The 24,373-nt window shown below is 35.9% G+C and overlaps 1 protein-coding gene across 7 annotated transcripts in view; it reads right to left on the reverse strand.

Annotated features, from left to right (window-relative positions):
* Positions 1-24,373, reverse strand: part of Ten-m (teneurin transmembrane protein Ten-m) — a 659,822-nt gene that overhangs the window by 556,406 nt on the left and 79,043 nt on the right. The window contains exon 1 of one of the 7 annotated variants that reach the window (XM_072020542.1): positions 17,021-17,425. The exons of the other annotated variants lie outside the window; for them this stretch is intronic. The gene's annotated coding sequence lies outside the window, so the exon portion shown is untranslated. Of the gene's footprint in view, positions 1-17,020; positions 17,426-24,373 lie in introns of those variants that run through there. 7 annotated transcript variants of the gene reach the window in all.

A 24,373-nucleotide genomic window follows, 5' to 3' on the forward strand; every position in this document is an offset into this window, starting at 1 on the left:
TAGAGGGAGGGAGTAATTTACTCACTAACGTGCTACGCCCATTAAGTTCTACGTAAGAGACTAAAACAGCGGAACACGATAACCAAACGTGACATTAATCGTCTGCGATTATCATCATCAAATTCCTCCTCGTGTATATCGGCCCTCAACCTGACCCATTCTTACTTTTGTATTCTACTTGTATTTTATCGTTCGTGTCCAGCAACGAAACGTTCGTACGTATTCACTTGCACCTTTGTCATGAATTTCCAACGTGCTCGCGCTGTTCGCCAAGGTTTTACGATAGTCGGTTGGTAGCTCGCAGAAAGCTACGATCCTTTGAACGACTATGAGCTACCTTAAATTCCAACAACACGGCCGGCAATTTTCCTCGGCCATTGATGACCTACTTCCACTTCCGACCGGCCATACTTTCCCACTTTTCTAAAATATTCGTACCGTAACTCTGAACGAACATTTTCTCTTTCTCTCCCTTCCACTTTTTTTTTTTTTTTTTTTTTGTATAAGTTTCTCAACCGGTGAAGCTTCGAATTCAACTGACACAGGAAGTCATAAAAGGATTTCATTTTTAGAGAGAAAAGGTTTTGATACCTTTGATACTTTTTTATTTATTTCACGAACTTATTCTTGGCAAGATGGGAAGGTTTTTAATTAGCGTTCGTGACTGTTTAATCGCAACACAGATTTTGTTTTCAAGCAGTTTGTTAATTCGAAAAGCAAAGCTAAACAGTCGAATACCTTTCGTAATGAAAAATAGCGATTGTTGGACATACGATTCTCTATTCATTTCGAACGAATGTTCATTTCCTTTATTACTGTCTGGTAATCTTACAGAGGAATAGCTAATCGTCAAATCTATCAGTTTACGTTTCGTTCGTTATACACGTACTTCGATACTGTGGTAGAAGTATTTTCCGTTAATAGGTCTGAATATATACATTTTCAGACCACAGTCTTGTCTTACTACACGTAATACTATCAACACACATAATATTATCTTCATAGAAAGCTTTTATAAATGTTCAAATTCTCTTTCGTGAGTCGCTGGACGTAAAATCTTCTGACTGTGTTCTTCGTTATTGAAATAGGAACTCACCTTGCGATGGACACGTACTTACAACAAGCTGTATAGTAAGTACAACTCGTTCCTTTTTCAAACTTTTTTCCCTGTAATCGAGAACACTCTATTTCATCGGAAAATGCATGGTTAAAGTAATCCTTGACCTTTTTCCTCTGTTCATATCGTTTCTTTCACGTGCAATCGGTCCTTTTGCATTTTTTTGCCATTCGTTTCAAGAATTCCCATTTCCCGATCGCTAGTCAAGAGTAGAAATGACACTGTTACGCGGGACGATGTCTTTGAGGAGAAAGAAATCAAACGATCTCTGCCAGCCAGTTCTTTTTCTCTGTATTCAACCGCGCGGAATTAATCAATGGAGCTGTAATGCGTTCTTTGATGTTTTTCTCTCGGCGTGTATAATCTGAAAACTTTACGACCGACTAAATTTAGTCGGTCGAGCTCGAATTAGCCGTGAATTAAAAGCGACCTACTTGCAGCAGAGTAACCGTATTCGCTATACGTCTTGAAAGATCGCTGCATTTGTAATTATTAATCTTTGGAAGGGTAATCGTGTCGCGTGCACGATTACGTTCTGTGAAAGTTATCGAAGCGTCGATGATTGAACTATGTAAATGAATTTAATCGAGAAATCTTCGACGCTCAACACTGGGACGCTCGATTAACGAAAGATTGAAATTTTATTCATTCGCGGTAGTGAGGTCAAATTATAAAACGTAAAAAGGCGCGAATTATATCTTTTATCGCTATTAATTTTATATTTATTAGGTGTATCTGGAACGGTTTGAAAGACCAAAGAAGAATTATACAAATACTTTATCGTACGAGTAATCAATTACATTATGTCACGCTTAAAATTGTAATAAATATAGGAAAGCATTCACTTTCTGGGTGTAAAATATCGTGAGAATGTAATAATAGGCTTTGATCGCTTAACTAATGTAAATTTAGGAAATTTAAATTGCAATTGCATTCATTAGAAAATTCATGCAGCAGTCTTCGTTCGTACGATAAAAGAATCACACAATATGCTGAGACAAAACGTGGGACACGCGGAAACAAAGGGAACGATAAAACCTCGCTGAAACAGTAATTATGAGGCAACAATGTGCACGTGTATTATGAATTATATTCATACATACGAATTAATAACGGCGATAACGAATTCATTTCTGTAATTATCAATAAGGTTTGCGTGCCGTTCGTAATCTTGTTTTCGAATACATGATACAAAGAAGAAATGAATGCGCGTAAAAATGATGCGAGTGAAATGAATGGAAATAAAAGCCTCCGCTTTCAAAACAAAACTAAATAATGCAGCTCAATTCCTTTTACAATTGTTGTAAAATGAAATAACCTCGTTCTTTATGCTTATTCTATGTGAATTTTTTTAACTTTCATTGGCAGTGATCAATATTAATGATATCAAGAGAAAAAAGAAATACTATATTCAGTGATTACCAGCAAACTTAGTTCTTTTTATTACTTTTTTTTCAAATAAACGATATTCTGCATAAATCTCGAAAAGTCCTCGACGATGAACATTAATACAAGCAAATACAGAAACATTGCGATTAAAAGATGTTTCTCAAAGACGAAACATTTATAAACGATAAAAAAAAAAAAAAAAAAAAAAAAAAAAGAAAGAGAAGAGAAAGAAAGCGACGAAACAAGAGAGAACCGCTTGCAATTGAATCGAAATATTTAAATATTCGTTGGCACCTCGTTAAAATGCTTGAAAATTCAGTCTCCCGTCTGGCTGCAAGCCTTTGTGAAATATATTTATTTTCATCCGTTTCAACCGTTGTTTCTGAATCGTGCAAAAGGATATTACAGAATCGTTTTATTTTCTCCAGTCGTATTAATCGGTGTGCTACTCGGAGATGGAACGGAGCAAAGGCAAGCCATTTTCCTAATTGGTCGACAAACAACTTCCGATAACCGCCGGAGCATTGTTCCAATTCTTCTTCTTTCGTAGCCGAAGAATGAACACAGCTTTTCGAGCGGCAAGAACAAATAAAATAAAACGAGGAGGGTAAAGTAGGAGGAGAAGGACGACGAAACTAAGAAAGTCCGAGGATTAAAGGAGGAAAAAAAGATGGAGAGAATGTGCCTCGTTTTCGTCTGTCCGTCTAAGGGACAAACGATCGCGAGTAAGTATAGATTCCCTTTTCTAATGACTTGTCGCGAAGGAATGTTCGACACGGAAAACGATTGAAGCTTTCCTGCCGGCAAATTTCTTCTTATATCCTACTGTGACGTATTTACTTAGTTGATAATTTAAAGTAATTTAAATGGATAATTATCGAAGAGGATGTTTAATCTGTATTTCTCATGAATTGTGACGTATTTTGGATAATTTAAAATAATTTAGGATAAGAAAATGCACGATCGATCAATACTTATCGAATAGCGATTAAAAAAGGAAAAAGAAATTATTAATATCTGATCTGTGAATTTTGATGAGGGATAATGATTTTTAAGTAACTAGTAATTAAATTAAATTATATTTTCTAATATTTCTTCTTCGATCATGACAGTCTTCGTATAAAATTATAAAATAAGAATGGTTTGGTATTTGGTTCATATATTTTCACGAAAAATCTGATTGACCAATTTGTTCGCTGTCCAATTTGATTTATTAGCACGGTTTCGCTCAACTTCCCTGAATATACTACAGGGAAAATCGGAAAGACAAAAGATGGAAAGAGGATTTATTACAGTTGGTTAATTCAACCGTTTGGTTTTCCATAATTTTAATAGAAAAATTGTGTTGCTAGTTGCCGGAACAAAGTGCTGGCATGGTAGAATGCCGATTATCGGGGCGCAGCTTATCCGAAATTTCCATTATACGGAAATCTGTTTATGCAGCACAGAAAATTCCCCGGAATTAACTGCAATGGGAATACACGCAGATGCAGTAGTTGACGTAGTCGTTCCTGAGAATCTACGAAACGAGGAATTTGCTCTGACGTCTACACTTGTTGGAAAATTCTTTTCACGAGATATAGAATACAATTTTGTCGTTTGGAACCTTGTCCTCGTTGGAAAAGACGCGATAAAATTATGTTTTATCATTGTATTTTGTGGCTCTGAAATTTTCTCGTTACCATCGCTCCTTGTTGAATTTTAACAATTTTCAAATATTGGCGCCAATATTTTTAAAACTCGTTCAAAAACTCACAATACTATAAGAACACAGTATATTAGTGTCTTTATTAGTATCTCTCGAGTAAGTACCGTAATTTGTTACTTACGCACATTAGAGAAGAAGGCAAGAAACATGATTTTCTTGTTTCTGAGGCTGATTTTGCGTTAATTGTAATGTTCTATTAGAATCTTGAATTAATTATAATATTCTACTAAAATTGGGATATGTCGAGTTCCACGATCAAAAGATTATTTATCTTGCCCTAAATAAATACTTCTTGAAAATCAACCTGAGATAACATTTGCTTATCATTAGTATGAGTTATGTTACCTACGTTTATGCATCTCTTTTAGGAGTATCGCTACTCTGTTTAATACTTTATATACATATATCATTACGATTCACCTTTGATAAAATATCGTGATATCAGAATGTTGTATTTTGAACAGAGGCTACAATTTGACAGTTCTTTCACGCTAGCTATTAATTTGGAGTAAATATTGCATGGAATTATGTATATCATTAAAAATTGTGATGACTTTTATTCATACAACTATCTCTCCATTTTTACAATTAGAAGTTAATTACGTTAAGCTTCCTAGAAACGAACGTCTTCCATTGAAAATTACAAAACCAGAATTATCTATTACTTTATATCTTTAAATAAGAATTTCGTAAACGTATCCTTACGAAAGAAGGATTTGAGATATAATTCATTCCTGAAAAATGGATAAAAGATAATTTATTCGCATATAAAAAAAATATAAATAAATAAAGATCCACGGAAGATTTCATTGAGTTTTTTCTACCTCGTGTCAAATCCTTTCTAGCCTGTGTAAATCTAACTAAGAATATTTGAATCACAATAATTGAAAAAAATTCGTAATATGACATTTAAATATGACGGTGCTTAATAAATGAAATTTATTGGTAGAAATAATCGTACTCCCGAGGAAGATTGAACGTGCTCATTTGCACCGTGAAAATTAAATACCTACTCGACAAACAATGTGTGCCATTGCATGCGACTTTTTTTATTCCAGCGTATTCTTCTTTTTACGGCGAACATTTATTCTACTTATTTTGAACGTAACACATGCCGTGTGTAAAACAACGAAATTTCGCATTTTACTCTACCAACGAAAAATAGACTAGCATTTAATTCTTTGATTTATAATTAAAACATTTTTTGTACCTATCATTTTCGCTTTATTCTTTAAACTGTTAAACCTTCGCGAAATGCATAATCTTTTTCGTATAAAATAATTCTTTAATATTTTGCCACTGATAATTCAGGTATTCTATCAAATTCAAATTCCAAAGAAATAATATATCAAACGCACCAAGCTGATACTTGTGAAAATTTTATATTTTTAATAAATACGACGATAGAACGTACAATTTCGATATATTTTGCATAAACGTATTCCGCAACGAAGTTTCTGTAAAGGAAAATAAAAAAAGCTATGTGTTCACAAATTGCGGTTACAAACTAGGTCGACGGGCAGGTTTACGTACACATTTCCACAGATGAAGTTCCAACTATTCTGTCAGTCGCGCAGCGTTTAAAATTGCACATTGTATGACACGAAAAGTGCGGATTTATTTTTCGCAACCGCACCACTCTCGCGACTCATTCGGGCCGGACTAAACTATAGCGCGCAGAGTGCTTTGCATTATGCTAACGCTAACATTTTCCTTTTGCTCGTGTAAACTCGTTTCTCGATGAAAGTCTCCATCCTCTGCGTAATGCGTTTTTAGAATACGATGCTACAGTCGTATAGCAATTAAAACCATGTCAATTTTCCTACATCTTTAGTTTTTCTCGTGTATATCCTTTTTATAATTTGACTCATTGTTTTATAACCCGAGGATTTTATTCCCTACAATAAATTTTCTAATTTCGAGGGCGATATAAAGAAATTTCAATTCATTGAATTTATTTCTTTCATACTGTACGCATTATGCGCGATGAATCATCCATTTATTAGACGTAACACCAGCAGTTGAGAGAAAGAAAAATATCCAAACCTTAATGACTTCTAACTTCATCACTTCCATATCAATCTCTCCTTCTATTAAAATGTCACGACGAAACGAATAAAAAATAATTCTAAGAATAAAACAGAATGGATAAAGGGTATGGTGATTTCTTGGTGGCCAGAGGAGCACCGCGTGCGGTCACATGGAGCCACGTGACATCCGGCGGCAGAAACGAGACGCCTCACCCACCTTCATTATTATGTGCGTAACGTTCAATGAGAAAACGTTTCTGTACACGCCCACGTGCACGCTAGGGCCTGATCGCACTTGCCGTGTGAATAAAACGCGTCATTTGGTCGCGAGAGAGTTAATTCTACGTTGCTACTTCCATCTACGAACAGCGACTTTGAAACGACGCTGTTTTCGTCGCGGAAGCATGCTGGCCCATAGCAAGCAACTGCAGTTTAGTTTAATGGCCACGCACGTCGCCCACACGCGTCGTCTTTCATTCTGACCACCACGAAATCGATGTCTATCCTGACATATTAATTGGTCCTCTTTTCGAAGGGCCGGATGAAGCGTAATTCATAAATCAAACATCGAATTATGTTTCTAGTCAATTTCATCCTGCTTGAAAATGAAATACAGTAGCTATTCTCGTGTAGCTAACAGAAAATTGTTACTGCCACTTTACAACGCCATTTGGAAGATAATAAATGAAAGTGAAATACTTTTTAAGGAAATAATGCCGAAAGAAACGTTTGCAAATAAAGAACATACAAGTTCTGGACCTAAAGAAAAATCGACGAAGAAACGGTAATATTAGGTTGTCCGAAAAGTGTCTTTCTTTTACAGACACGTCTTTTATAACGACGCATCTTTATAGAAACATGAAACCTAATCTGTCGAACGTTGTGATCTTTATCTATATCAATTTGTGATGGATAGTGTAAAGGATTAATAAAATGTGAAGGAGAGATTGCTGTTGCAACCCGTCAAATATATTTGGAATAAATTAAATAAATTAATAAATATAAATACTGTCGAGAGACGCTCGTACAAACGTATTCGCAAAGACAGTGTACGATAACTCGTATAACTCTATTAATAACTGATCGACAATTGACTGTAACTCATTTCCCCGCGATCGCGTCTGCTTATTTATACTTTTATAAAACAAAATGGATCATACGCAATTCGATAAATTAATTAAAACGAAAAATTTCCTTTATAAAACGAAAGAAACTTTTCGGACGACCTAATAATTGAAAAACTTAATTTTTTAAATTATCAAGAAGCGATATTATACGCGTCAATGGTTATTTATACATATCTACTACTTCCTGTAGGTAAGTTAAAGCTTCGGGGTGTGCGTAAGAGCGTTCATAAAACCGCTGTCAGTCATCGTTAGCGAGGAACCAGAACCAATATTGCGACTCCATTGTTGCCTCGTTAAGGCAATTGTTTATTATATTAACCAGCCAATATGCTACGATCTCAGCTTGTCTTATCTCCCATACGTCTTACCCGAAGACGCGTTTCTTCCTTATAAAATAAGATTTAATATAATAAGGCAGGGACGTTTACGCAACGAATGACGATTATGACATTGATCAATACTACTCGCTTCATTTTACTACTGCCAGACTGGTAGAAGTTAATCATTATCTGTTTTTTTTCTTTTTCTCTTTTTATAGTGTTCGATCCTTTGTCTCACAGATATCGACTAATGTAATCGATTTTATTTTTATCGTTTTTCACTACAGTGAATACATTGTGAATACAGTGAATACAATACATTGTATGGTGTAATCTATGATCGTAAATAATTAATTTAAATGTAAGAAAAAGTTATGGGAAATTTGAAGATGCAAAGTGCACAGAATATAGTGCATATAATATGCAAAATTATATAAGGCATCCACAGCAGAGTATTCATTGTGTTTAGTAAATAAAACAATTTTCTACCTAGATTCCATTTTTCCAATCATTTCCACAAATATCTGAATGTATAAATATACGCAATTTAATAATTATATAATTATTAATATAATTAATATAATTCGAAAAAAATATGTAAAATTACATACATAGATTTATTCATATAAATATTCATTCATATTAATATTAAGAATATTTTATTTTAACTGAATGAGATACGGAAGTGCATTGTTTGATTACGAAATTTCTGTAACTTGAATTTCCAGGCTACTAAACAGTATTCGTGTCATGGCACCGTCGAATAATTTACTGGTGACCTATGTTGCAATGCGAAGCACAACCCTTCATAACTACATAAATTATTAACTGCTGCTCGATATCTCTTACCGCAGATTTCTAATCTCCGAGCGAAGTAATTGCTCGCTCGCCCAACCAATTATTACGACTTGTTGATTGTTTCCGAAATTATGACGATAATTAATTACGTCAAACTTCCAACGTGATATTAATGGGTATCGAGAATATTGTATTAGAATCCTTTGATTAATGAAGCGAAGACAATTATGACAAATTAGAAATTTTGAACGTAGAAAATTAATATCGGAAATAAAATATATTACATATATATAAGCAGGGAAAACTGAATGCAGCTTACTAGAACAAAACGAAACTGCGAAAGATTGTATTTTTTTTTAATTAGTGATATCTTCCAATTATAAAATGCTTTAACACAGTATCTTGTTAAATAAATAGCTTTATATTATGTAAAATAAACAAGATAAATTTTCTTCATGGTCTATTATTTGCATTTTTGATTATCAACATGCAGCCAATCTAATTATGATCTAATTATCGGTCAACCGTGATTTATGTATATAATAATGTAACAGCATTAATATAATAATAATTTTAACTTAATGAGTTCATCATAAAAAGCAGGTTGATAATAAACTTTGAATTACTAATTATACACTTTACGTACCTATCTACTTTAACAGGAAAATATTCTGTAATTTATTACATAGAGTAGATTACGTAAAGTACACTTTACTAATGTAATTCTCTAGATAATTAGCAGAACTGAACAAAAATGTACGACTCGTGCATATTCCAAAAATATCTTCGTTTTAACATATTTACGTTCAATATGTATATTCCTACTTCGTGATAAAACAAAATTAATAGAAAGTTTATGAAATATATTAATAGAAAGTAATTTTATTCGTGAATTTATTGAACAATTTTCTAGCTTTTTGACTCTTTTATTACTCCAGAGCTACTGTTTTATCAAGGGAAAAATTAGGAAGATTTAACGCTATTCAAAGAGTGAGTCGAGTTCGACGATGAAGGTAAAAATAATTATTATATTCCGTGTGCATTAAACGAGCACAAATTGATGAGTTACGCGTCCATTGAGACGCATAAATTTTTCACGTTCTCGAAAAGCTATTAACGAAATAATTATATTTTTGATGATGTGTCAAAGACATCGCTCGCTGTCGGTAACACGTGCCACTTGCCCCGACATCAAAGTTATTTCAAATATGATAAAAGAATATTTTAAACGATATGCCAAAGAAGCCATAACGAAAAATTCGCGCAAGTTTAATGAATTTACAATATCATCAATTTGATTTAATACGCTTTCGGAAACACTTGAAATACCCATACATAAAATGTACAAGCGTATTTCAAATTCGCAGTGTTCCATATTTTCAATCGAATATATTAACAAAGCAATTCAAATGTTTTAGTTAAATATTATTTTACGGGTAAGTTTGTTGTGAATAAATAAAGTTTAATAAGGTCGTATTATTAATATCCTTCGTATTTTGTAATTACTATATTTCCTTAATTCACCTGCTTTAAGTATAAAGAAAGTGATTGTTTCAAGATATAAAGAAATTTCATCTTACAGAGAAATGTTACGTAGCTTTAAATAAACAGACACATCATCAGAATGTGTTTAAGTTTCTATTTCCTTAAAAGTTCCTATACTGTATATATATCTTCCTATTTAAGAATTAAACTTATGTTTCGTTATATCCGTTTTCATTTCATAAAAGTTACTTCTTGTTCTACCATTTATTTTTAATTTCCCATAAAATATTCTGCAACTAATTCGCGCTTAAATAAAGCAGTTACTAAAATTCGCCCATAGGAACGTTTGTCAACGAGAGAGGTTGGGAATAATCGTTCTTCGAATTGTCTTAGTGACGATACCTAGCGGAAGGAAAGAGAAGGGAAGTCAATCAATCGCTAATTAGTAGCCGATGGACAGGCATAACTTTATCAGCCGCCGAAACACGCGCGATGTCCTCGCACCATCGCATCGTCTGGGATTCGAATGGATGCACGCAGCACACGTGCCGGCAATTAATAATCAATTCCAGCAGGAAGTGATGGTGATTGGACACGTACGATTCTGACAGTCTCTTTGTTCCTTATCGAGCGACCCGCAGAAATTTCTGCTCGAAAATGACGAGTCTCGATGCTCGTTTGCATTCGGACAATACGTGAGTCCGATAAAGGATATAATTTCTGATCAATATCCGAGAATAAATGATCGCTACTTTTCGTTATGTGATTTCTAATTAGAACTCCAGCTTTCGTATTATGCGTAACCTAATTATTGGAAATATAAAATCTTAACAATTGAAAAATTCGAAATGGATATTTTTATATCTTTTTTTTTGGTTATTGTTTACGTCATTAGCTTCATCAGTTACTTTTGGGATATTATTAAAATTCAGTGAATGCACTCTCTTTAGAATGCTATTAACATTTGAAACTTGCATCACAAGAATAAAAATTTTGTAACTAGGGAATGTGCGATATACTTCGAAATGGTTAAATACTTTGCGAAACTGTGTTAAGAAAAAAGAAAACAGAGCCGCGTAAACCTAAGCAAGAAGATATTTAGCATAAATCTTCATACGATCAAGCGTTGATAAACGTGACAAAGTGCGTTTACGTCAAAACTGATTTGCGCGAAATAACACATGGTCAGCAAGGCATCATACCACGGATTTCTCCCATCACGACGTATCATTCGTAACAATAGCCCGTGGCCATTCCAAGTAGGATAATAGTTCGTGGGAAATTGAACGATCATAATAATTGTACATGCTCTATATTCGACTGACGCTCAACGAATCAGTTAAATTGCTAACGTTCTAGTTCCATAGAAATGTTCATAAACACCAAGATAATGGTTTGTTGCATATTTGTTGCATTAAACGTAATTTAACAGATCAAGCAAACAATCAGGATTTTTCGCTGATGCAAGGTAACCACGTAAAAAATTGTACGAACTATTTGTATAATAATACTTATGAGCGAGATTATACTTCAAACGATACAATTACAATATATATAAAAAAGACAATAACAAGATTCGCGAACATTAATCTGAAAATTATGTACAATAATTTCTCATACATGTAGGTAAGTCACCATCATTCGCTCATTGTCAGCGCCTATTCGGCTTTCCATAGAAATTCCAGGTAATCTATGTTACTCATTTAGCTGTGCAAACATCCTCCTACTTGCACACATGCGTTATTGCGTAGACTACGCGTAACTTACCCGAAACGGGGTAAGGTAACGATGGTATTACAACGATGTGATTAGACGTAATCAAGTACATTGGCCCGTGTTGCGAAGAGGCCAGATAGAACTGTCCAGCGATACGAACATCATCAAACAGCTAAGGGAATGCCTATTAAACGTGGCGATACATCATCCAGTAATTACACCGCTTGTAATTTCTCTCCGTGATCGCTGCGGGTCAAAGGTCTCCGTCCAATAGGATGATGAACGAAATCACTCAGTACCAACTACATCTGTCATTCTTCTTCTTTTTTCATGCTACGCTCTCTCCTTGCAACACAACAAATCTTCTTACAATTACAATGCGCGTATAACAGATCGTTTCAACTAAATCACATTGAAATATCTTCTCACAGCCACCAAGTGATACAAAGATCGAAGTATCTTTTCCATTGGTATTCATGCACAACCAGTTTGCTTCATTTTTCATTAGATATTCGCTTGGAAGCAGGCTACTTGAAGTGAAACCTGACCCAGACTGATAAAACTTGAATTAGAATTAATTAGAATAAGAATTAAGAATGAATAAAGATTCTTGCATCGAAACTACTGGAACTGAAGGAAGTTAACGAAAGCGATAAAAGCGTAAAAGATATGCTGGAAACGATTCGTTGGACCGCGCGAACGATTCGATAAAACATTGTTGCGATGATTTACTTTCCGCTGAAGAGACGAATATCCGTTTCCGGGTGAAACGAACGCGAGTCGAGCAAAAATGCAGCGTAATAAACGTCTCGCGTTAAACACGTACGCCTATTTCATCCTGATGAATTATTGCCGTGTACCGTGTTACGGCCTGTAACGCGTAAGTCAACTACCAGATACACGTATTGGACATTACCACCGGTTGTTAAGGCGATGTTTACGACCGATTATCAAGTTACGCGGCTCACGATCGATCGTCGAAAATTCGTCACGATGGATTCAGGTTGACTCTATATATGTATATACCTAGGCTGGCTCATGTAAATATTTGAACTTTTACCATAGACAATTTTTATGTCCATATTTCATATAAAACATCTGAAAATTTCATTAGCACTGTAACGAGACACGATCGTCATGATTATAGTGGTCTTATTGATATTTGAAGCTAATATAAAAATGTGCATGGATATTATTAGATATTAGAGACATATATTTAGTATACTAAAAATTTAGTACACTAGTATGTTTAAAAGCAATTTGTTTTACATATATATTTGTATAATGACAAATCTCGTTGTTTATTATACTGTATGTCAATTTTAGCAGAAATTGCGTGAGACAAGCGTATTTGAATGAAGTACACGATTGACAATAGAACGAAATGTTGCTTTTATTTGGAAAAAGTAGAAGAAATCGAGGCCTAATCATGGCATATTCGCGTAATTACAGGCCTTTCGTTCAGCACATTATAACTTCGAAGAAACTTTTAACAACCTTTTGAGCTATAAATCTCGTCGGATTAGTGTCCCAGTAAACGCCATGAGTTTGTTCGATACACTGAGAAGTTTATTAGCACGACGTAAACTTCCTGCAAACTACTGAACCGTTAAGGATAATCTTCAATTTATCGTAAATGATATTGTCGTGGCGTAGTATATTGATTAAGATTGAAGATCTGCACGGAAATCTGTGCTATCGGGAACAGATAACGATTATATATATATATATCGTACATAATCAAATTAAAATTAAAAAATGTAATCGAAATTATTGCATATCAACGATTTTGATTGAAGCTTGATATTAAATTAATCTACGTATTGTAAAATATAACAATACCAAAAATAGCCATCTAACGATTCACGCTCCTCACAACTATTTTCTTGACAGTCACCCTTAATTAGGGTTACCATAGAATTTAGATTATCGAGATTACAAGGCAATGTCCAGTCCGAATTATCCGTATTTTTACGGTTTTTCCCCAACTCGGCCTATTCAGCTTCTCAAACTCTTGCGTGCACAGCTTTGACCTCTCGGAGATTCCTCCGACGTTCCTCGGTTCTCAGAGCGAAAGGGTAAACTTCAGGGACGAAACTTCCGGAAGTCGGACTAGCTGAGTACACTGCAGGCTTCGAAGCAAATGCTCGACGGCTTTATCGGGAATCCCGCGAGTTGGAAAGGGACGAGACGTACCGTCAGAGTACTCGACTTTCCCTCTTCCTCTCTTCTACCATCAACCCCCTCTTCCAGCAGCTCTGAACGCAGCAGTACGCTTCGAAACTCCTCAGACGACGGTCTCGATTGATTTTTGGTACCGGCCTCCTCGCTGAATTACGTACCGCCGCCGCTTGTGCAACGACTTATCGAATTTACGAGATCGCTCTGATGAATGACTGAACAGTGAACTCACCAGAAATCAACCGAGTCAGAACTTTTTCAGACTGTTTGGAGTTTTCGTTACAAGCCACGAATATTAACTACGAGGACAATAAAGTCGATCATTTTGGATTATCGATGGTAGAATTAGTATTTCGTAAAATTATTCTTCCACGATATTGAATGTTATAAATTTCATGATATATTGAAAGATTCGAACTGAAACCTCCGACGCAATTTACTCTGCCCATTTTATCTTATAGGCCATTCCACGAGAAACTGGTCAGATCTTAAAGCTGCCAATTGGTAATCGAAACAAACGACAGGTAGCCTGTTAAGATTCTCATAACACGTTTGCCTTCTATTTTACACGTTGCGTATGCAGAGACACGCTATGTCATATAATATTGCCTCAATAACGCTAGCCAAGAGAGATGATCTGTGTGACGCCTGAGGGTTTATTACATCCCAGTCCACCAATATTGGCCACTGGTCGATCGCAGCAGCTTTCAGGAAAGCTAGAATGGGACGTAGAACATGGGAAAGAGAGAGCGAGATAGAGAGCGAGAGGGAGAGAGAGAGGGAAAGAGAATCACCGGTTGGGAAAATTAAAAAGGGAACAAACGTCGTTCGTATAGTGATTCTATCACGATTTTTCGTTCATATTCGGGTAACACCCGATCCGAGTTTATACCAACTCCGTCTCAATAAACTACTGTTTCATAGCTCAACTAATTTTTCGTGAGTTAGTTTCCGATAGATAGTTGCGGTTCGATTTTCCCCGGATTGTTCTATACGCTTTTAGGAGACAACGAATTGCGATTTATTTTAAGAGAATCGAACAGAACATTTTTGTGGCTCATGTCGTTTACCATTTTAATTGAGGATCTGGGAAAACTGACCGTTTCCAAAACATTGTTTTCATGAAACTTTCAGTTACGTTTTCTCTTAATTCGTTAATTTCCATCAAGATATTTTTGTTTCACTTGTGTTCGAGTATAATAGACACTATTCATAGAGAAAGATTAAATTATATTACGTCAACCCTGCTATTAATAATATTGAAAATATCAACATAATTATATTAAAGTTTTCTTTATCGCTATGTGATTGGATCTTGCATTCCTATTGGAATTCTGACAGCTCTTGCAGTTCGAAATTACACTAAATTTAGAAGTACTCAGTGTTTGAACAATTTAGGTTAGCGCGCCAATGTATCGCCGTAAATCACTCTATGGCGTGAAATTAAATTTGCGAAAAAGATATATTCGTTTCGTACACGTTTCAATCCGTAACTATGCTCAAATTACTATCTATTCGAAAAATATTGGAGAATTGCGTGGTTACCGGATCAATTTTCAAGAGGAAACTATCAATGCGATTCGTTCTATTCGTTACTGTTAAAAGTTCACTATCACATACGTTCAACATTCTGTTTCGAATAAAAATGATCATGCGGAATTAAAGCGGTACATTTCCAAAAAAAAAAAAAAAAAAAAAAATATGCCAGGGAACATACCGCAGAAACGAAGTTTGACAATTAATTTCAGTTGCAAAATGCCAGACTCAGAATTCGATGAATCTCGTAAGACTTCTGTTATCGATATTTCAATGATAACGTCAATAAAGACTCTTTGTTATGCATTATTTTTCTCGAGGGAAAAGGAATTTCCTCTCGAAGGAATAAAGTAAAAATAAACCCTTTCGAAAAACGAAACTTAATACTCGAATAAAATTAGAGGGACGCTATACGGAATCGTATATTGTGCTTATCTCCATAACTATTTACAAAATATGACATGATAGTTACTGTTAAAATATTAAATAATAAAATATTATTATAAAATACGTAGGTTGAATTATTAAGTCTCTCGTATGTTCAAACGTTCCAATCTTACTTCTGACGGTTTTTAAAAGCGTGTCATAACATTTTGGTAATCAATAGATAAGTTACACGAAGAGATATATTAACAGTATCCATTTACATGTTAGATTTCGAAAATTTTTACCGAGCATTTTCGTTTCTACCTTTAGTTGAAGTGATTTTATTTTATCCCTAATTTGGGCACTATTACTTTAATATCTATATTTAAACTTTCAAATTCTATTTTTGTTATCTTTTCATATATATTAATAACGTTGAAATAATTAATGTCGAATCACGCCGAGTCAATGAGATATTGAAATGGAAGAGAATAAGAAAAAAGATATATTAAACGGGTTATTCTCACGTGTTACACCTTGCGCACGCGGGAACCATCTGCTTCACACATATTACATTTCCACACGGGGAAACCATTTCTATTTTTCTCCTTTCTCAAATTACATGTATTATAAAATAGGTATTAAAACGGATATATTACGTATTATTATAAACTGTGAAGATACACTCTGTGAGAGTTAAAAATTCATTTAAAATAATATTTTAATTTTGTCTATACTAATTCCTTAATCTCTTAAATCATCCACGTTACTATAATAAAAATTATAAATATGTTGATATAATTTTTCCATATACTATCAACTTCGTAATATTTCATATTTATTGTTTTTCGGCTTTAAAATTTCTTACAAATATAGAACAAACTGGTCTAAACACGATAGGGCACTATTGTCGGATTATTTAAAATGTACCAGACGACAAGAGAAGGAAAAAAATGAAAATGAATATTGAAAACAAAATGACAGAAATAATTACGACATTATTCAGCAGTAATCTTTAAACAGTTATAGCGTAAAATTTTAATTATTTGAATCTAATCGACATGTTTCGAGATAATTCTTTGAATTAAACGTTTCTCAAGAGATAAGAATGGAATTAAAATACTGTCAGGCTGTTACTAATTCTTCTGTTTTCAATTAAATCATTATATGAAATATTATTGAAAAACGCAGAATTTCATTTTCTAGAATTACAGTTAGAATGGCTGCCAGGAGCGTAATTTTCTTACCTGGAAATTACTGTCAGCAGACACTTCGTCACATTAATGCAGAAAATAGAAGATGTGGAATGTAACAAAGAAGCTTTTTCCGTCGGAGCAGGGAAGCTTTCAAGGAACAAAATTTCCACCGTCACTTTCTTACTCGACGAATCATAAATCTTGGCGGATTTTTCGAAGGTCACCGTCTACGTTCGATAGCGAGGACACATTTATCACGAACCACTTTCCATCGAACGATCGACACACAGTTCGAAATATATCCACGACGCTCGTGCAATCATACAGATGCTAGTTTATGTATAGGGCTTTTGAACTCTCTCTCTCTCTCTCTCTCTCTCTCTCTCTCTCTCTCTCTCTTCTCTTAGTTTCGCTAAACTTTTGTGCCTTTGAAACTTGCAGTCAACCAATGAGCAATCCTTCAAGGCCAAGGTTCGTATCACGTGACACGATGTTCAAAATCTTAGAATAATTGTTTGTTGATTCTTCATAACTTTGGAGATTTTATTTTCGAACTGATTTATATTGTTATAGCTCTGGAATATTTATATTAAACATTATTTGCTTTTCGTTTATCTCAATTGGAAATTTTGTTTATATATTACGAAACATTAATTTTAACATTTAACTTTTAAATTAAAATTTCACTGAATTTCCATTGAATTTTTCCAACTTTTCAATTTAACTTTGTTCAATTTTCACTGAATTTTTCTTTAATTTAATCTCCAAATTTCGATTCTGTTATGTTACTGAATATCTTCCTGGTGATTTGACGTTATTCGATGATCCAAAAATATTTCGAAATCGTGTATATCGAGGATCCAGCTATAGAGAGCTCCGATAACATCGAGCAAAGTGCTTGGAAAACCAAGTGAAGGACGATGGAAAAGCAGGAGAGAACTCACGTGTTCGCCTGTCAATATGGCGGCGAGACGATACACTTGATGCGTAGTGTTTACTTGGTATCGTGTTATCGACCTTGAAGATTTTCCTCAACTCCTACGAAATTTCATCCAAAATCAACACGTACATGTATCTTATACTTATATACCCGTTATAACAATCATTAATATTAAAATAGAAACAAATAAAATCCACTTTTAAATGTTACTTTTATCAAAATTCTTCTCTCAACTATTTATTCAATGTGACTCACTCATTTGTATCGAAGACATCAAATGAAATAATGTCGATGAGATTCACTTTCAGAAGTTAGTTTTACTCAGTTCTTCTTGTAAATATTCATTCAGTAAGCATCACTCATTTATACGAGATGAATCATGCAGGACAAGGTCAACGATATCCACTTTTAATGCTTAACTTTGCCAAAGTTTTTCTCCATCGATTTAGCTACTATTCGTTCAACAATTAAACAAACCATATCGAAGCATCACTCATTTGTACGAATAGATCAGATACAACAATGTCAACAGAGTCCACTTTTAAAAGATCTTTATTAAAATCCTCGTAGCTCAATTATTCATTTAATAATTCAACAAACCATGTCGAAGTACCATCAACGTTAAAATCACGAATTGGATAAAATTATGGAAATCTACGAAGTTACGAATAAACACGATGGAGCATGGATCGCGTTGGCGGCAGAGAAAGCTTAACGAAGGTCGGAAGTGCGAATCGCGAAGTCCTCTGGACTCAACTGACGGCACGAGCGGGGCTACCGAGACGGAGAGTGCAAAAGGGGGTGTCGGTGGGGGCGCGATACCACCCCGAGATAGAGAAAGCGCGAGAGAAAACGAGGTCGCGAGCGCGCGCGAGCGAGACGGAAGCGGCCGGACGCGCCGCCGCCTTGACGCTGTTTCCGCGATACCTTCTAGTCTCGCAATTCGGGGATACTCGGCCGAGCCAAGACGAAGGTGGAATGCAAAGGGAAAGCGGCACGCGGCTCCACCGAGGAGTAGACTCTTGGTCCAAGAAAAAACAAGACATCCCTATCTCTATCCCGAAGTTCCCGAAAGAAGTAAGTGGAAATCGTTGTAGGTTCCCGGCCAACAAACATCGCTGCATCGAACCGATACCCGAAATTTCTTCTTGGTCTACGCGTTAAATCGTATATCCATGACACGGAATCTCGATTCGAAATGTGAAACGTCGTTGCAATAGTATGCCTCGGGGTATGTAGGTATCGCTTATTTGATGCGACAATGACAGAACTCGAAAATCACGAATCTAATTCATTCGAAATTTTTCTGATTTATACAGCACGATCTAGCTTCGCTTAAGATAAATATTTCTTTAATTCGTAGACACACTCCAAGCTGACTATATCATTAGTGTGCAATGTTAATCTCCAACGTTTTACTATATAATTAATCTCTTTGTATAATTGCATAACCGCGCAATATTACAGACGCGAGAAGAAAAACTGACGTCATTACCGTCATCCATGAAACTGAAGAATTACGATTACAGATACGCGAATCTCTTCAGTCGTTAATAAGATTGTACACTTTATGTAGAGGGCAGAGGTATTTTTTAATTAGCAATAAGAAGAACAACTTTATCTTTGACATATTTCCAAGTAATAATTCATATAATCGACTTCATATACCGGTGAATGTAATTAATATACGTCACAGTCGGTTCATTTTCGATTGAACATTTTGAACGCTAACACAGCAGATCGTAGATTACGGTGCATTACGCTGGCGCACATAAAAGCTTCCTAGCAGCACCCACTTCTGTAATATTCCTGCATATTTGCTTTGGATATAGGTCATGTCGAGATATTGATATGTAGGCGAACGCGATTTACTCGTACAAATTCACCGATCGAACCAACAATCAACAGTTTAATTTAGATAAATCAAGCATCCTGTTTAATATAACGCCACAACATTTTCAATGACCATATATAATAATTATTTAGGTTACACCTAACGTAAAAGGTATATGTGGTACAATATTCTATGTTGAAGAAAGAAAGAGGGAAAATTGACATCTTCTTTGACATCGCTGCTTTTTGATCTTCCTTTGTGAAATTCTAATGACATCCTTAACTTCTTTCGATCCTATAAGTTCATTCTTTTCACTTTGGTGTAGAAGTAAGACCGGTTAGTTAATATTCAATAAAAAAGAAGATTATTGTACTTATTATAGAAGAATATGCTCCGAGAAAAAGTATTATGAAATTATTGTAAATTAATGCGGTAATGTAGTCACTTTTTACTAACATCTGAACTTGGGACTATCGATAAGTAAAGTGTAGTTTGTAACAAAGAAATCAAAACGAACGATACGGGGACTGCAAACTTTGAAAAAATATTCTTGAAGAATGGTACAATAATTTGCGTTGAGAAAAAACACAATACGCATGAACGTTTAGCGAAAGAATTAGTATTCCAATGAATTAAAATGCAAGAAACATTCACGCAGAGAATTCTTCATCTCCCATCCTACCTTACATACAATCAAGTTACCAATCAAGAATTTTCGAATCCTAACATTCATAATTTACGATTCTACCCTAAAACTAACCGAGAATTCACCTCTGCTCGCGACGAAAGGGAGGTAAGTGGAATAGAAGCGGAGCGGACAGGATAATTAATTTTATCGGCATCGGAAGAAGAATTGCAGTTTCGTTGAGGATTTAGTAGGAGTCGCCGGCTAGCTTGAAGAAAGAGGAAGGCACGGCCGGTTGCTTCTGCAGTTCCTATCTGCTCCGTGCAGCGTCCTTGTTCTACCCCACGCCCACCGGCATCCCCATTAGCAAGCGCCGTGCCGCGACGAAAAGGGAGAAATTAAAGCGAAAATAAAGCGAAAGGCAAATAAAAATAAAAGTATCGCCTTCTCACTGGCGCTGGTGTTGCACTGTTCAGTCAGGTTGGACTGCTACCGGCGGCAGCTGCATGCATGAGACTCTGCAACAGTTTCATTTACCTACCCCGTAATTTCATAGTCGCTCTTCCTCACCTCCGCACCCCTTTACCTTTGTGCTCGCGCGCGTTTTGTCTGCGTGGTTCTAGTGACGAGGCCACTAACATGTTTTTTCGTTTATTTTTTTTTTACTCTTTCTTCGTTTTGTTTAAGTGCATGTACGTTTAGGTGGGCGTATAAAGTGTTTTAACATTGGAAGTTAATTGGCAACGGATGATATTGAATGTAACAATTTAAGCGATGATGATAATTACATAGAAATTATGCTATACAATTATAACGGTAATTTCCTTCTTTTTTTTTACTTACATCGACAATGGGAACAGGACGAAGATAAAAGGATTTGCCACTTATTTTTCACTTACCTGAAACAAATAAAGAGAAACAAGATCAGCTTCAATGAGTTAAATGAAAATCTGATATCAGTTGTTTATACAGAGTGCTTCTCACAATTTGGCCGTGTCGTAACGTTAAAAGAACAGAAGATAAAACTTCATTAGAGGGGAATTTAAATAGCTTTCAATGGTGCGCCACATGGTTTACGTGTCTCCTTAAAAAATGCAGCCATTTTCAAAACTTCAAAATTGTCTTTGCCTTTTCAAATTCTTAGCGAATTTTTTCGACTGATAATCATCGGAATCTTTCACTTTTAAAGATATTCTAGCGAAAGACGCAGTGAAATTCCAAGTAACTTCTCTTTTTTTCATTTCTTACCATCCCTTAGGTAATTCACTTGAAACTCCCAGAAACCCCCAGTACACGTAGGTAGGCGTTTTTTCATTCTCTGTCCTCTCGCCATTCCACAGTCCATCAAATGTCCGTTTTATTGTGGCCCTACATGGACGGAAGTGAAATTCACGGTCGAGGAGGGTGTTGGTCCTCGGTCCCTCATAATTCGATTCAGTGAGGCGCAGCCGCCGGTGCAAAGAGGGATTTTCGCGATTTCGTCTGAATTTAGTTAGGTGGGATGTGCATCAACCTGATAACGAAGTGTAGGTGCAGACACGAGCCTATCCCTCTGTGATGACATTCTTACGTGTTTTTTCCTAGTCTGCAGCGTTTTCTGTTTTTCTGTTTCCTCTGCGAACCTTCCCGGCCACGTAATTCTGGTAAAGTGACTTCGTTTTGGTAAATGTTTTATCCTCTTAACGAGTGTAGTTTGAAATGATGAATATTTTATAGTCGGCGCCGACTTTTGTATGTGGCCAGTGTTGATTAGGTTAGCATTAATGTAAATTGAAGAGACGTAGTAGTCTGTTGCGGTGAATTCTCAAAATTGAAAATTTGGAAAATTGCCTGACAACGAAACAGTGTTTGATGCGCGTGTGCAGGATATTACCACGAAATTGCGGAAAAAGATTTTAACAATAATTCGTATTAAACATATACGGCATCGCACAGAAATATCACAATCCAATAATGGCAACTAATCACATTTGATTCGAATCAAACTAAACAAGAATCATGTTTGATGTTGCCTCTGCGTCAGTCATTTATTACATTCATTTCTTTCACTGCTTAGAATTAAATCAAAATTAATTTCGCAATCAATTCTCGCGTATAACAGACGCGTTAAATGTATTATCCCATAAGTTATTCCTACCACCTAGATAATGTAAAATCTCGATGTAGAGACCACGCACAAGCGAACAATGGCACTAGATGTCTACTAAGAAACATTCGAGGAGAGCGACGAAAATTACGCGCGATCAGGAGAGACAGAGAGCGGCGGAAAAGCCAATACTCCATATCCCTAAATCAGCGCAATAAATCTCCAAATTGAACGTGGAACGACAGCAAAGCTTTCGTCGTGTAACAACGGTGTGTGAGAGATATAGCTACGCGAGGAGGTGGAATGGTTTAAAAAGAAGAAAAGCCACGTTGCACGAGCACATGTGTAGCCGCGAGTTATGCCCTTGGCTCTTTCAATATCGGCTGGAATAACTGGTCAGGCACGGATGACGGAGCGAAGGTTGCCTGAAAATGGGTGAAAAGAGGATGCTGAGAAACCGAGGGTATGAGAGAACCCTATGGTGCAGAGCAACGTCTCCGTAGTCGTCGTCGTCTCGCGTCGCTTATACCGGACTAATCGTTGAAATACGTGCAAATATTTATTTTCCAACTGTCACGAACAAGCCACTCTGCCCGGTTTCCTAGGTGATACCGAAGGCAAGGCAGGATAGGTACCTAGGTACCTAGGAGAGCTTCCGAGAAATACGACTGCTGGATGCATTCGAAGCTCCGTGCATCAGCACACGCGCTCCCTATCCTCGCACCCGGCAACTTTTTATTTATGTTTCCTCGCATAGTTGCGCGAGCGCACAGAAGCAAATCAAAATGTTTTCTCGAACTCGATGCTCGACTCTTTCCTTCTTTCTTGGTTGTCGCTGTGCAAAAGTGAGCCATTTGTCTTTACGAATGGGCATCATCGTGTCGATCAGCGATGGAACGAGGACTTTCATGCGTTTACGGAAAATTTGAGAGTGATGAAATGAAAAGAATGTGTACGCTTATGTTAATTAAAATGATATTACGTTGGCGTATATGAAACGCTTTTCTTTGAAGCTGGAATTTAGCGCGTCAAACACCACACGTTCAATTTGTCATCTACTGTTATCGATGAATTATTAATACGTATTAATACAGATTAAAGAGGGAGAAATTTATTATAAATCAATTCGAGGTTAAGTAGATGTAGAATAAAAATATGAAACTTCGATATCGCGACTTTAAGTTCCACAATGGTCCCTGATAAAATGTAAATTCAACATTTCCTATCCCATCCGAGCAATCTTTCAAATGCGTAAATTATTTTAAAGGGATTCATAAATGAAGAAGTTACACCAATTTCGTTTCAGTTCCTTTTCAATTCTAAAACTGTTAATTCTTACAGATCTGAAGAAATAAGATAAAATGATCGTTGAAAAAATATATTAAATGATATGGAGAATGCTTCGATTAGATGGGACAGATTGACAAATTTTCTAAATCGTTGCCAGAAATTGCTTTATTTGTCACTGTCGTCGTCATTGCGAAAACTTTTCAATCTGCACTCGTACGATATTTTAAAGAAACTGCGTGCAATTCAAGTTTTATTTGATACACTCTTCCTCTCGTCGAACAACTTCCAGCCGTCTATCCACGTATGCAACGTTTATCGCAGCATTTGTCACAAAACTGCAAGACACGTAAATATTTTTAGCAACATTTTTGGAAACGGTTATCGATTCGACGTCGATTGGCCTTTGTCAACCGGCAAGCTTTGCAAAATAGATCGAGATCCAAAGGTCTCTCTTTAGCGGATATCCAACAGAGAGACTGGCTAAACGGCATAACGTGTCGCCCTTTAAGGACGCCTCCGCAAGAATGCAACGCCATGGCGTCGACGTGACACGCATCGACGAAACGCGATTCACGGTGCATGCTAATGCCCGGCTGAAAATCTGAAACGTCAACTGGAGCAGCGTTGCA

The sequence above is a fragment of the Bombus fervidus genome, chromosome 17, assembly GCF_041682495.2.
Source record: "Bombus fervidus isolate BK054 chromosome 17, iyBomFerv1, whole genome shotgun sequence".
In the NCBI taxonomy this organism is placed as follows: domain Eukaryota; kingdom Metazoa; phylum Arthropoda; class Insecta; order Hymenoptera; family Apidae; genus Bombus; species Bombus fervidus.